Below are 15,778 nucleotides of genomic sequence, written 5' to 3'. Positions count from 1 at the left end.
CGAAAAGTGTTAGAGAAATTACAGCAGAACAAACTGCTGATAAACTTAAAAAAATGCACTTTCCTGCAGAAGGAGCTGGTCTATTTGGGGTTTGTAGTTGCAGAAAATGAATTGAAAATGGACCCCGAGAAGATTGCAACAATTATAAATTGGCCGTCACCGAAGAGCTTATTTGAGGTACGTAGTTTCCACGGATTGGCAAGTTTTTATCGAAAGTTTATTAGAAATTTCAGTGAAATCTGTGCACCAATGTTAGAGACCATCAAAAAGGCCAGCCAGCCTTTTTGTTGGACCAAGAAGGCAGAAGACAGTTTTCAGCTTTTGAAGCGGAAGATCACGGAGAGGCCAATCTTGAGGCTGCCCGATTTCAATAAACTTTTTCAAGTTCGGTGTGACGCAAGTGGAACAGCTATTGGTGCTGTGCTCAGTCAGGACAACAGACCAGTGGCATTTTTCAGTGAAAAACTGAATGAGAGCCGGCATAAATATTCCTCATACGATAAGGAATTTTACGTAGTGGTCCAAGCTTTAAAACATTGGAGGCACTACTTATTGGGCAATGAATTCATACTATTTTCTGATAATTCGACATTGCAATACGTAATGCAGCAGCACAAGTTAAACCATAAGCACGCCAAGTGGGTAGAATACTTACAGAGTTTCACTTTCGTGTTAAAACACATAAGTGGGCAAGCTAACAAAGTGGTAGATGCTTTGAGCAGAAGAGCCTTGCTCTTACAGGAGAGTAGCATACAGGTATTGGGATTCGAACATTTAAAAGACTTGTACCAAACCGACATGGATTTTAAGGAAGCTTTTGAAGCCTGCCAAAATCCCGTATTAAGGAATGCAAGCCCGTGGTTAGACTATAATTTACAGGAAGGATTATTATTCAGAGGTGGGAAATTATGTATCCCAGACTGTTCAATGAGGGAGAATATTGCATAGGAAAAGCATAGCGGTGGATTAGCGGGACATTTTGGCATCAACAAAACTTTGGAGCAACTCGGACATTTCTATTATTGGCCGAAAATGAGCAGGGATGTCAAGAGATATGTAAACAGGTGTAAAGTCTGCTAACTATCAAAAGGACACAGTCAGAATACTGGACTTTACACACCACTACCTATTCCAAGTAGGCCATGGGACTCGGTCAGCATTGACTTTGTTCTTAAACTGCCTAGAACACAGCGGGGGTATGATTCATTAATGGTGGTGGTAGATAGATTTTCAAAATTCGCTCATTTTATCCCTTGTCGGAAAACTAGTGACGCCACGTACGTGGCACACCTGTTTTTCACGGAGGTTGTTAGATTACATGGCCTACCTAGAACTATCATTTCAGACAGGGATGTAAAGTTCACAGGGCACTTTTGGCGCACCCTGTGGAAAAAGTTGGGCACGCAACTGAACTTCAGCTCTGCGTACCATCCGCAGACTGATGGACAAATGGAAGTGGTGAACAAGAGCTTGGGAAATTTATTACGGAGTTTGACTGGAGAAAATTCACGATTACTGGATCGAGCTCTCGCCCAGGCAGAATTCGCTTATAATGATTCGCCCAATCGTAGCACCGGACTTAGCCCGTTTCAGATTTTGTATGGCATGCATCCTCGGGGAATGCATGAACTACGAGATTTGGGAAAGCTGGAACGGTGAAGCACGGATGGGGAAGACTTTGCAGAAGCAATGAGCGAACTACATGAAAAAGTCAAACTAAGGTTGCAGGACAGCGTACAAAAATACAAGCAGCAAGCAGACTCAAAGCGACGAGAGGTGCATTTTAATGTTAGGGATGAGGTCCTTGCGCATCTGCGCCGGGAACGGTTTCCTAAGGGCACATATAATAAGCTAAAATATAAGAAAATTGGTCCCTGCAAAATCCTACGTAAATTTTCAGCCAATGCTTATGAGATTCAGTTGCCACCTGACATAGGAATATCACCTATTTTCAATGTGGCGGATCTGTTCCCATATAATGCCCAAGCAGAGGATGATAGTGTGGTACAGCCAAAATGGGACACCCAATTTGAAGACAGTTCTTGGAAGAAACAATTGCCTTCGGTAAAGTCCCATGAGATTGAAGGGATCCTCAGCACCCAGGTAGCCAAGAAGACACGCAGGAAGGAATATCTGCGTTACCTCGTCAAGTGGAGAGACCGTCCAATGGAGGACAGCTCATGGCTCGACGCGGCGCAGATACAGAAGGCTGGTTATTCGGTGGAGGAACTCATGGAACGGAGCCATGAATTTCTTTTACCCCGGGAGCCTGATGCAGGAGCATCTGGTTAACAGGGCGAAGACGGAAAGAAGGTTGATATGGATTCTGAAAAGGACAGAGAACACAACTCACTGGATGGACAGCGTGTCTGTCTTTATTTTTATTTATTGTTTTTTTATTTTACTTTTTTGTTAAAAATGCCAAGAATAATGTAATGAGCTCTAATTAGGAACAGTAGTAATTAGTCAGAGTCATTCGTTTCTGAACAGTTATATTACTGTTGTAAATACAAGCAAAGGAAAACATGCTAGTTAAGAATAAGTTTCGAATACGAAATAACTATTGTAACTGACAACAAAACAACTAACAACAGTTATCCAACTGTTCGAGGACAGTGATACAAAAGGAGGAAAAATAAGCCCAATACGGGTTGGCCAGTGAAGAAGATAATTAACAGAAAGAAATATATTCATTATTTTAGTGCACATACAATTCCACGAGTGTCCTCAAATATTGTAAAAAGAAATTCAATGTTGTGCGTTCTTTTGTTTTCCCTTATGGTATAAAAACATTGTTAACAGTTTCACTACGGACTCTGAACCAAAACAGAAGCCCAATAACCAAACAAAGAGCCACAACGACCAGCATAGGCCGCGCGGACATAGCTCTCAGGCGTATACACATTTAACAGGTATGCAAACAAAACCATACGAGCGGTTCCAGATTTATTTTCATGTAAAATACACAGGATAGAACATAGTCATTAAAAGTCTGTATCAGCATTCACATTCTCTGTTCAAAATAACTACAAAACCAACCAAGTTTGCCGACATGGGAACTGACACGATTGTAAACAAAAGCCCTCAATAAAGAGTTCGAGCCCATCTCTTGAGGTTACCACAAAACCTAGCACCTAAGAAACCAACAGCAGATAGCGACACAGAGCCAACGAAAACCGAGCAGACCATACAAGAACCCAAACAAGCACAGTTAAAACAACAAGGTGAATCTACCCGTATACTGTCCAGGGCGGCCGGGAGTCCAAGTGTTTGGACCAACGAATAGCTCCACCTGCATAATGGCAAACGGAGGAAGGGTCAGTCACCAACCACAGCCAAACGAAAACAAGAACAGAGAATTGGGAAGAAGCTATTGAGGAAGTTTAATAAGGGCCATTACCTGATAGGCGAGCCATAGCTGTAAATTCTACACCCGGACGAGCCCCTGCTCACAGAGGAGCCGGGCCATTAGCCTCAAAACAAATAGCAGAAATAAAATCTAGCAAGGAACGGAAGCTTACCGGTTAAGTTGGTAGAGGGACGAGCAGAGCATGCCACATGACCTATCGAAATTGGAAGCCGACGAACCCACGCTGAAGTAGATGTCCTCATTAACCTTACCGGTCTCGAATATATATAAACCCTTGTGAGATACGAGCAGATAGTGACCAGAATACACAGAGGCGAATATCAAAGCCGGATATACACTACAACGACAGCGAAAACACATGCAAACAGAACCGTAGTTCAAATCTTACCAGTGCTTCACCAAACAATCGATAGCATATAGGCCAAGACTTGGAACAACAGAGACCACGACCGCAACCAAATGCACACCACACCATTGACCGGACAGGCAGAGTTCATACATTTCACCATAGAAATTACAGAAGTTACAAAGAATCGTCAGGAGCTCGCAGAGCTAAAGACCAGCGTAACAATGACCACCAAAGGAGCGCGAACGGTGTAAAACCCAAACCGAGGTGGGTTTCCAAAATCCTGAGAAGGGACAGTTGTCCACCCAGCAGACCATCAAGGTACCCATGCTGTAAGCCAAGGAGATTGAAAATCAAACAACATTTATTACCAAATCAATTACATTACTGTCCAGATCGTGAGCGCATTACACATCAGCTTTGGAACTGCGGGACCACATGGGCTGGCCCCATCATAATATTATCATTAAAATACTCTCATCAATAATCTCATTAATAGCATACGCTCTCTCTCTATATATCTATATTTTAAATTAAAAAAAATAAAATTGAGATTTTATGAAATTTTGAAATCATGTAATTGGAAGATAAAAATATATATCTATTTAGAAACAAATAATTACTTATTTTATAAATATATATTTATTTTTATTTTATAATTATTTATTTTTATTTTTTATTATAATTTATCTAAATTTGAATTTTTTATTTTATAATTATAAAAAAATTAAATGTAATTAAAATATTAAAAAATTAATTTATATTATGCATAAAAAAATATGATCATAATAATAAAAAATAATATCCACTAAGACGTATATGGTCCACCATACCTTAAGAAGGTAAGAGATTAATAAAATTTCTTAACTTCTTATTTTTGTGCTAAAAAGAAGTGAGAGAAGCCCCCTAGATCACCATAGTTTTGATGAGTTAAAAGCTCAAGAAGGTTGGTAGAGTGAAGAATAATTTGAAAATTAGATTGAATGTGAGTATAATAATGGAACTCTAAGAGAGATTTTTTTTCATTATCAACCCTCCTAGGATCACATATTTGACAAACATTTTCATCCCACGGGATTTTTTTCATTCTCAACCCTCCTAAGATCACATATTTGACAAGCATTTTCATCCCATGGTGTTTTGTTATTGACCAACACCTAGTTTCGCTATGGAGCTTATTAGTTCTAATCTTGGAAATGTTCATTTTATTCTTAGCACTAGTCAAGAAAGAGATCTACTTTTTGTGTTCAAGTTTGGGGTTGATCACCTCCTAACAATGTAGTAGTTTCATTTTCCCTCTAGCTCTTTATTTCCCCCCAATTTATCCTTAAATTTGGAATTTGGATAGATGATCTCCTCATTTATTTCTCAATGGTCTAGCCATGATTAGACATCCTTATCCCACCCTTGCTTGAGTCGAATTTTGGGGTTTTTTTCTATAGATAGATGTAATTTTAGGAAATCTCTTGGCAACCATGTTGTATAACTTATTCTTATACATAACATACCTATTAATGCCATGCTTTCAATGTGGGAAATAATTTTTCAATAAAGAGGATAGGGTAGGGAGTATTTTCTTTAATTTTGAGATGACAAGTTAAAATTTTCTTTTGGAGTTATTCAATATTTCTGCACGACTGTTTGGATATACTACAGCCTCAAACCTCACATCTATATAAAATAACAAGAGTGACATGACTATAAAAGAGGATGTTCTTTCTAAAGAATATGAGCTTTATTTCAAAAGAAGAACATTGGAAGGGGCCAACATACTCTATCAAATTTGGGAGGCCTTAAGCTACAACTCTTTGTGCTCAAGGTTAGTGTTTGACATGAGAACTAGGGATGGATGCTAAGATGAAATGTTCGTTCGAGGAATTTTAGGTGGAACTTTGAAAATCCCACATATGTTTGAAGTATACAATGGATGAACTCAAATGGGAAACAAACTCAGTTAGAAGTGAGTACACAATTGGTATCCTCATGTTGTGTTTGAGGGAGATTAAAGATGGACTATGCTATGGAAGGTGACAATACTTTCCAAATGTATCTCCTTCACGTGGCTTGTTTTTTCTGCAATTGAATTTTGACACGAACCGACTCGAAAGGAGAAAATCCCAAAGTCTAGGTAAGTGCTTATTATGTAAGTAATATGGTGGAACTACCTCCTCAATTTATGTGTGGCCCCTCCTCAATGAAAATTTAGAGGGAGGTGGAATACCACTTAGGCCTCCTTAATTTGTGGAAAAGGATGATGGTGGACCATAATTTCAAGAACTAGTTTATATCAAGGCACTTGAAGGCATATAGGTCACTTCCATATTTAGTAGTATGGGGGATATAGCTTGGTCAAGATGCTAGCATCTTGAGGATTGCCACCTTTTTTTAAGGTATTTTCCTTCCCTCGAACTCTTCCATTCATCCTTTCGGATTACATCTCATTTTTTGGCTTTATTTTCTTCGTTTAAGTTTATGAGCTTTCCTAAAGGGCCATAAATCATCAATGACTTGTGGATAAACAAGAAATATTCCTAAATCTTTTTTGAAAGTGCATGCCATGGCACAAGTTAGGTTTGTGTATTGAGGTTTATTTTATATGAGAGAGAAACTCACTTTTTCTATGAAAAGGTGGACACAAAGGTAGGAACAAATACTCCAATGAAGTCAAATCTGTTTAATGTCTCCTAAAACTTATTTGAACATTGATCTTATGAATCTCCAAATTCTTGGGGACTCATCTCTGGTTATAAGACAGATGAACAAAACATTATATATTTACACCACCAGTTTATTCTCTGAGGTGGAAAACTTAATGAGCATTTATAAGTAGTTTATTGACATACCTTTCTCACATTTGCATAGAGAATTTAATGCTCAAACATATTGTCTCTATAAAAAATTTAATTCCCTATGTGTACTAGAATATGATGTAATTATGTAAATTTTATTGTTACATATTTTTGATACATGGCTAATTATGAAATGAACTTTAATTTATTGTCTTTTTTCAATCTATATTTAACATTTTCTAAGTGATTTAAGAATAAAATATGATATAGATAATTATTTTCAAAATTCTAATCTAGATAATTGACTAAAAGGACGTGAACTCAATAAGTTAGATACTTTTATTATTGATACTAATATGAAATATTTGATAAAAATCTTTATGTAAAATACCAATTAAGATATGTTTTATAAATATATATAAAATCAATGTATTTTCAAAATTTCGAATATATATATATATATAATTCTAAATTAATTTCTTTAATTTAAACAAAATTCATAAAAATTATAAATTGTAAAATAAAAATAAATAAAAAGAAACCAAACAATAAAATAAAAATAAACCATATGAATAAAAATATCATTAAAATGTTGTTTATATAATATTAGGAAATCACTTTTCTATTTTTCTAACAGTGTAGTTTATATATATATATAAATAATTTAAACTGGTTAATTATTTTTTAATAAAAAATAAAAATATATAAATATAATTAAAAAAAATATACTTTTATATTATTAAATTTTTAAAATAAAATTAATAAAATTTATAACATAAATTTATAAGACTAGTTGAATTGGCAATTGATTTATTTAGAAATATTATGCAAATTGTTTTATCCAAAATTCAAATACCGAAACTAACCCCAAAAAACTTACAAATTTATAAGAATATATATTATAATATAAATATAAAATTATATATTTTAATTAAAATCTTAAATTAATTACCTTTATATATAAATTATTTAAATAATATTAATTAAAAAATACAAAATCCTCCTAAAATGTTATTTATCATTCTCATTAACGTGTTATTGACTGAGTGATATTCCTTAAACATTTTAATAAACTTAATATCTAAATTGGAATTCACTTCGAATTTTATGGATTAGACAGAGATTTTCACATACTAAGAAAGATTGGTGGTCAATCATGTAAACAATGCCCGTTTCTTTGTTCGTTCTTCAAAGCCCTTAGGCAAAATTGTAGCCTGACCACCTGCGATATGTAATCTCAGAACCCACAAGAAAGGTTGTCCGTTGTTCTCTAGCCCTAATGCCAGCTGCTCCAGCGGTTGTTTTGGTCTGACAGCGATGCTCCCAAACGAAACATATATATCTGATCCCGGCCGTTGCATATCCAGCCAGGTGACGCAGCCCTCCTCTCACTCCCACAGACTGCATCCCGATGCCCTTCATTCTAAATAGTTGGGAAGAAAAAGAGGTCCTATGGCCAGAGAAGGAGAACCATTCAAAGAGAGTGTTGTTACTGCGTCCTTCCCTTCGAGTTCCTCAAGCGTGTTCACTAGTATGTAATCCCCTTTACTTTGCTTCTGTGATTCAGGGAGAAAGGCTTTGAAAAGAATGTAAATGGATCTTGGGAGCGATAGAAGGATAACAGGGCGGTCGGCTTCAGTGGTGGGATGTTTCGGGGAAGACAAGTGATGAGTTTTCCTGCATTTTGTTCTTTCCTTACTGAACAAGATACAAACACAAGTATTGTCATTGCATTTTGTTCTTTCCTTACTGAAGAAGATTACAAACACAAGTATTGTCATTACAAACACAAGTATTGTCATTGTCTTTCTATAGTAAATGAAATAATTGAAACATGATCTCTCATATTTAATTACATTCTTGTATTTGCCATGATTTTATATTAAAAATATGTGTAGTATTATTGAGTTGAAGAAGATTACAAACACAAATATTGTCATTATCTTTCCGTATTAAATGAAATAATTCAAACATGATCTCTCATATTTAATTACATTCTTGTATTTGCCATGATTTTATATTAAAAAGATGTGTAGTATTATTGAGGTGAAGAAGATTACAAACACAAGTATTGTCATTGTCTTTCTATAGTAAATGAAATAATTCAAACATGATCTCTCATATTTAATTATATTCTTTGTTGACACCTAATCTTCATGATTGGGAATTTTATGTAAATAAATAAATTGGGAAGGTGAACAGTCATTGGGAGATGAACTGAACAATCACTCCCTATTGTATATAACAATGGGTTACCTATGGAATATACACGAATCAATTTTTTCTGCCTTTGGAGAGTTACTCCTGGCCTGACATGGTATCAAAGCCAGTTCTAAAAATAGTCGTAACTCCCTTCATCTCTGCCACTTCCTCTGTCCTGAAATAGTCTGCCACTGCCTCAGTGCTGAGCGCTGCTCTACCTCTGTCGATGACCTGACATGCCCAGAGATGCATTGGTGCCTCTATGCAGACCTGTCCAAGCATCATTTCGCTCTCACGTGACCGAGTTGCGAATTCTCTCATACACCCAACGCCCATGCCCTTGGCCAAGGAATAACCCTGTATTGCGAAATTGTGCGACCCATTGACAGTGTTGGTAACTGATCTCGAGCTCGAAGGCGAGCCATCGTCGTTCTCAGGGATTCCATCCTGCATTATCGACGGAAATCTAGAGTCGAACCATGGTGACTTTCAAGGGACGATTGCTTCAAGCATTCCAGATTCTGAGTATCGGGTTTAAATGTGAAGTCAAGGTATAATCGTCCGCATCGTAGACAATATTTCATTTAATTTAATTTCTTTGACATATTGGTGAAGGCTTTCCGGAAAGAGAGCATAGCTATCGCCAGTGAAAGTGGGAGTTCCAGAACGGATAAGCCTCCTTGTACATCGCTGAAAACTGGACAAAATCCTTTCTTCACAACATTTTGAATGCGAAGTCGTGTTGAATGCACAGTGGTATTATCGTTTTGATGTTTGAAAGTGTTTGCATTATCCTCGCGTTTGCATTATCCTTATCATTTTGTTTTGATGTTTGAACTTGGGCATCAAGCATCAAATACCTAATGCAACCATAACATCGCCGCTACATTATGTAGAATTACTTGACCAGCAGCCGCATACATTATGTAGAATTACTTAACAGTCTTGAGTTCCAGGACTCGAAACTATGAACAACAGCCACTCTTTGATGGAATAGGCGGACTCCCACCGACATTCACCGTGCCAGATTTGCCAGTGTTCAATGTCGGCTGATTTGCCATCCATTTTTTTATCTCTGATGCCATGGTCATAAATACCTTTTCAACATTATTCTTTGCACTTGTCTCGAGAAAAGGAATCCCACTAAAAGAAAATGAAAGGGGAGGATATTTTATAAATTTTGGAGACATTTGAAGAAAACTGAGTACATAAAGAATTTGAAATCAGTAGAGTTGCCCTTTTGAGTACAACTTCATTGTATATCAGCAGAAAGTTTTTTTTATCAGCAGAAGTTTTTTATCAGCAGAAGTATTTTTTACAGAATGCATTCAATCATCTCTATTGTAGGAATAGTTCTCACTGGCAAGGAGAACTATCCTGAATGGTTCCGGATGATAAAACAAACCCTCATCTATAATGAGTTGTGGAAAGGAGTGTGTGTCAGAGAAGGAGACAATGACCCAGTGGAGCCTACATCAGACAAAGAGCTCGTCATTTGGGAAAAAAAGAACAACAAAGCCTATCCGTTAATCACAGCATCTGTGAATGAAGAAGTAAGTCGCCATATTTCATCATATTTAACTGCCTTTGAAGCTTTACAAAAGCTGTAAGAACTCTATGACTCACATTCTGCACTTGAAGTTGTTCAGCTCATGATTAAACTCTTCACTCTTGAACTAAAAAATAATGATCTTCTTGCTCTTGCATCTGAAGTAAAGTCTATAATGCGTGATATTAAATCCACTAAGGTTGAGCTGGATATCCCTCTTATTTCTTTTCTCAAGGCACTCTATCCTACTTACTCCAATTATCTTGAGCCTTTACAAGCAAATGGAAATCTTAAAGATATAACCTTTGATTCTCTTGTGAAAAAGTTTGCTGAAAGAGAGAAAGCCTTTGGAAAGAAGACAGTCCTTGAATCTTCTGAAGAGACTGTGTGCCTTGCTCATAAAGAAAAGCATCCTGCTCAAGATTCTACAAGAGGAAGAGGTGGACGAAGAGGAAGAGGAAGATACTTCAGAGGGAGGGGGGGCAGACATTCTCAAGGAGAAAAGGCAGATCTGCATTGCATTCGCTGCAAACGAAATGGATCACATGATGCTTCTACATGCAAGCTACCATGGGACAAAATTGAGCAGAAAAGAAACTAGAAGAAAGGTAAAACTGATGATACAGACAAAGGTAAAGCACCTGAATCCGCTCACTATATTGAGGCACAATGTAACATTGGAGTAAATGAAGATTTGTTTAATGCTTCACTTGCTTCTTGGAAAAATGATTGGTTGCTTGATTCAGGAGCAACCTGTCATATGACTCATAGAAAAGATTTTTTTGAAGATTTCAAGCCATCAGGGCTTGGCACAATCAGGCTTAAACTGCCTAGTCTTCCAGACTTTCTTCTGGATCATGTTCTATATCTCCCACAGCTCAAGAGAAACTTGTTGTCCTTGGTCCACATCCGCCAGCAAGGTCACTCCATTCATATGTTTGATGGCAAGCTTGAGGTAAGAAAAGCATCTGACCACTCACTTGACATGAGGGTTATAGAAGAAGCAAGACTTCTCAAACTGCAAGGAACCTCTGCTCATGCACAACATTTCTCATATATTTCTCATCATGAAGAAGGTAAACTTCCATCAAGTTTATTATGGCATGCTAGATTTGGACATTTAAACTATGACAGTCTCCGCTTATTAAAGAAAAATGGTGTTACTGGTTTGCCTACAATTCCTAGGAAACATAAGCAATGTGATGCTTGCACTCTAGGAAAGCATAGCAAATAGTCTTTTCATGATTCACATTCAAGAGCACATAGGAAGCTTGAACTCATTCATTCATATTTATGTAGTCCAATGCCTGTTCCTTCTGCAAATGGAAATAAATATATCATGACATTTATTGATGATTACACTAGAATGTGTTGGGTTTATTTATTGAAGAACAAATCTTATGCTTTTCAAACATTCAAGAATTTTCATAAATGGATTGAAAATTATGCACAATCTCATATTGGGTCTATTCGCACTGATAATGGAAAATAATATACACCAAATGAATTTGAACACTATCTTCGCCAACATGGGATCAAACATCAAACAACTGTGCCTTATAATCCCCAACAGAATGGTGTAGCTGAAAGAATGAATAGAACAATCTTGAATATGGTACGGTCCATGCTTTTCTTCAAAAATGTAAAGATAACGTTTTGGGCTGATGCTGTTATATGTGCTGCATATATAAAGAATAGATGTCCATCTAATGCTATAAGAAACAAGACTACTTATGAATTGTGGTATGGACATGTTCCTTCGGTAAAACATTTCAGGACCTTTGGTTCCACCTGTTATGCTTTGATACCAAAGGTACATAGAAACAAACTTGGTGCTAGAAGTCATAAGTGTATCTTCCTGGGGTATTCAAACACATCTAAAGCATACCGCCTCTATGATGAAGTAAATAAAAAGTTTGTTGTATCTAGAGATGTCATTTTTCTTGAATCATCCAAATCTGACAATGTTGTTGAGCGGCAACTTGATCGCTTGGATATATTCGCAAAAACGAAATCATTTCAAGAATTTGATAATCAGATTCCACATCTTGAAGGGGGGATTCCTATACTAGATCAACATGTGGAATCTTCTTCTGAAGAACAATCTCCCCTGCATGAAACTCCAACAAAGGATGATGCTTTAAGTGATGTAATTGATAGAATTGGGAGACTCAATATTGATTCAGTCCCAACTCAATCAACAGAGCAGCCTGGACCATCTCAGAAAGGTCCCCCAAAGTGGCTGACAAAGACACCTGAAAGTGTTCATCCTGATGAAATTGGAAAAACAGGAACCAGAAATTCAAACAGACAAAATGGAGGTGATGTAGATGACTCTAATTCACCTGTTGATATGGATGTTACTTATGATTGTGAATTGAACTTGTCTACAGATTTTGAACCAACTTCCTTCAAAGAAGATGCTTCTCATGATGAATGGAAAGAAGCGATGCAAAAGGAGTATGATGCTCTCTTAAAGAATGGCACTTGGAGGCTGGTTGATCCTCCATTTGGAACCAAACCAATTGGCTACAAGTGGGTCTACAAGAACAAGTACAAAGCTGATGGCTCACTTGACAAGCACAAAGCTAGGCTTGTGGAAAAAGGTTTTGCACAGAAGGAAGGGGTCGATTATGAGGAAACTTTTGCCCCCACAGCAAAATGGGCCACCATCCGGACACTCTTTGCACTAGCAACTCAGAACGGTTGGAAAGTTCATCAAATGGATGTAAAAACTACATTCTTGAATGGAGATCTAAAAGAGAATGTTTTTATGTCCCAGCCTGAAGGATTTGCTGTGAAAGGACATGAACATAAAGTATGCAAACTTGTGAAGTCCTTGTATGGCCTCAAACAAGCACCGCGAGCCTGGTATGAAAAACTAACTGAGCATCTTCTGAAATTCAACTTCAATCATTTTGATCTTGATGATGCAACTTTGTTTGTCAAGAAAGTTGGCAAAACGGTTGTGTATCTTGTGGTATATGTAGATGATCTTTTAATGACAGGGAACAATGAAAGCTACATTGCATCCATAAAGAAGGAATTGGGGAAAAGTTTTGAAATGACTGATTTGGGCTATGTTCATTACTATCTTGGCATTGAAGTAACCCAACATCCAAAAGCCATATTTCTTTCTGAAAATAAATACATTGGAGATTCGTTAAACAGATTTGGCATGACAGAATGCAATCCTCTTTCTACTCCAATGGAACAAAACTTAAAGCTCACATCTATTGAAGGAAAGGAATTTGATGATGCAACAAAGTATAGAGAGCTTGTAGGAAGTCTCATCTACCTCACTACTACCCGACCAAACATTTCATTTACTGTTGGAATCCTCTCCAGGTTCATGCAAAATCCTTGTGAGGGACATTGATCTGCTGCAAAAAGAGTTCTAAGATACTTGAAGGGAACTCAAGACCTTGGAATCAAGTATACACAGGTGGACGACTTCAGCTTGATTGGATACTCTGATTCAGACTTCGATGGAGACAAAGAAACTGGGGTATCTACTTCAGGATATGCTATGAGTCTTGGATCAGGAGCTGTCTCCTGGAGATCACGCAAACAATCAGTTCCAGCAAATTCCACAACAAAAGCAGAATACATGGCAGCAACTGAAACAACGAAAGAAATTGTGTGGCTCAGCAAAATTCTTGAAGATTTGCAGGTAAAACAAATACAATCAATTCCTCTCATGATTGATAACACCTCTGCAATAAAGTTGGCCAAGAACTCAAAGTTCCATGATCGAACAAAGCATATCAATACTAAATATCATCTAATTCGACATCATATTGAGGCCAAAACAATCCATCTCCGTCATTGTTCCACAAATGAGCAAATTGCAGACATCTTCACCAAAGCACTTGGAAGGGAAAAGCTTGAACGATTCAGAATGATGCTTGGACTCACCAACATCCCTTCAGATTAAGGGGGGGAATGTTGACACCTAATCTTCATGATTGGGAATTTTATGTAAACAAATAAATTGGGAAGGTGAACAGTCATCGGGAGATGAACTGAACAATCACTCCCTATTGTATATAACAATGGGTTACCTATGGAATATACACAAATCAGTTTTTTCTGCCTTTGGAGAGTTACTGCCTGGCCTGACATTCTTGTATTTGTCATAATTTTATATTAGAAAGATGTGTATTATTATTGAGGTGTTGGATGTTTTGCATGAATATTTTACTCATTTTCAGAGACATAAAGTTATTCTAGCATTGCTGGTATTTGGTGAAATGTTCAACCAAAACATCTAACCCCTCAATAATATTATAAAAAAAACTCACATTACTGTACCACAGAAACCCCCAATACTTAAATCAAAAGAGTGAAGGGAACTCTACTTGAATGGTTCATGACGCACAATATTTTCTAACTTTTTGCAAATGGGGTAGAAAGCTAAGTGGACTTGATTGTGGGGAAAGCTACACTGTTAAGCGCTCTTGGTGAACTCTTGTCCTGGTTAATGGAAATCGTCATAGATGAATAACTGACTTTAAGCAGTTGAATTCCAAAAAATGATATCTAATTAACATAACTATTAGTGTGAAAACCTAAATGCTAACATCAATAATACTTGTAGATATATGAAGAAGATTGAAGCTTCTTCATATATCAACAAGTTATGGATCACAGAAGCTTGAATTCAAACATCAATAATGCTATTAATATAACATATTGTATATAGAGGATGATTTATTAAGCATCAATTATAGCTGTTAAGTTTCTAGGTTTTAAGTGCCCCAAAAGTTTTTGATGGTGTTGAATCCATTTCCACTATCAATATCATAATTCAAACACTGACAATGCAATTTTTTTAAATTCTTTTAGCGAAATTCTCAACCTTCTCATATTTTATAATTATTAATATTTTTTTAAAATCAAAATTCTACAATATAACATAATGAAATAATTAATCTAAGTGAAAATACCAAAAATATATTTAAAATACTCTGGCTTTAAGTTCAATCTATTGAAATAGTGAGACGTGCATGTGCCTTAGACAAATGAAATTCAAAGCTCCCGCAACATGAATCTATATTACATATAGATGGGCAATAGGAAAACATACCATTTACTGGAATATGTCCCTCAGAAAGAAGGAAGTTGGTGTAGCATTGAGAAATGGAGGCAACGGCACAAAAAGGCCAAAAGATAACTCTCGGCACTTTCATATAGCTTCCGACTTGCTCCATGCAAGACGTGAAGGGGTCTGTGACGATGAACGTGATGGGTGGAAATGATGGTGATTTCCCTTCGGCGCTTCTAAGGAGGTCGTCCAATGCGGGGCCTAATTTTTGCAGGGCAACAAGTAATTCGCCAAGTTTGGAGCTACGACCATGGTCGACCGGTAAACCATCAGGAATGGATAGAAATCAAATTCTTTGCCCTTGCTTCTCCAATTAAGGATAGTCTTTGGAAACAAGTGATTTAACATCTTTTGAAGCTTCTACCACGCGTTTGTGTGTCCACTCAGTATTGACAAAAGTGTCAAAAAATTGCCT

The 15,778-nt window shown here is 36.8% G+C and overlaps 1 pseudogene across 1 annotated transcript in view; it reads right to left on the bottom strand.

Annotated features, from left to right (window-relative positions):
* The window catches only part of LOC149189303 (UDP-glycosyltransferase 85A8 pseudogene), a 51,612-nt pseudogene extending 36,223 nt beyond the window's left edge, over positions 1-15,389 (bottom strand). The window contains exon 1 of the transcript XR_016255880.1: positions 15,346-15,389. The product of XR_016255880.1 is annotated as a UDP-glycosyltransferase 85A8 pseudogene (transcript). The remainder of the gene's footprint in view (positions 1-15,345) is intronic.
* Positions 15,390-15,778: the final 389 nt, after the last annotated feature.

This window comes from Pinus tabuliformis, chromosome 3_1 (genome assembly GCF_031772625.1).
Source record: "Pinus tabuliformis cultivar Carrire ecotype Pingquan chromosome 3_1, CPIR1, whole genome shotgun sequence".
Classification (NCBI taxonomy): Eukaryota; Viridiplantae; Streptophyta; class Pinopsida; order Pinales; family Pinaceae; genus Pinus; species Pinus tabuliformis.
The sequence above is the reverse complement of the archived record's forward strand: the minus strand, read 5'-3'. Positions and strand labels throughout refer to the sequence as shown.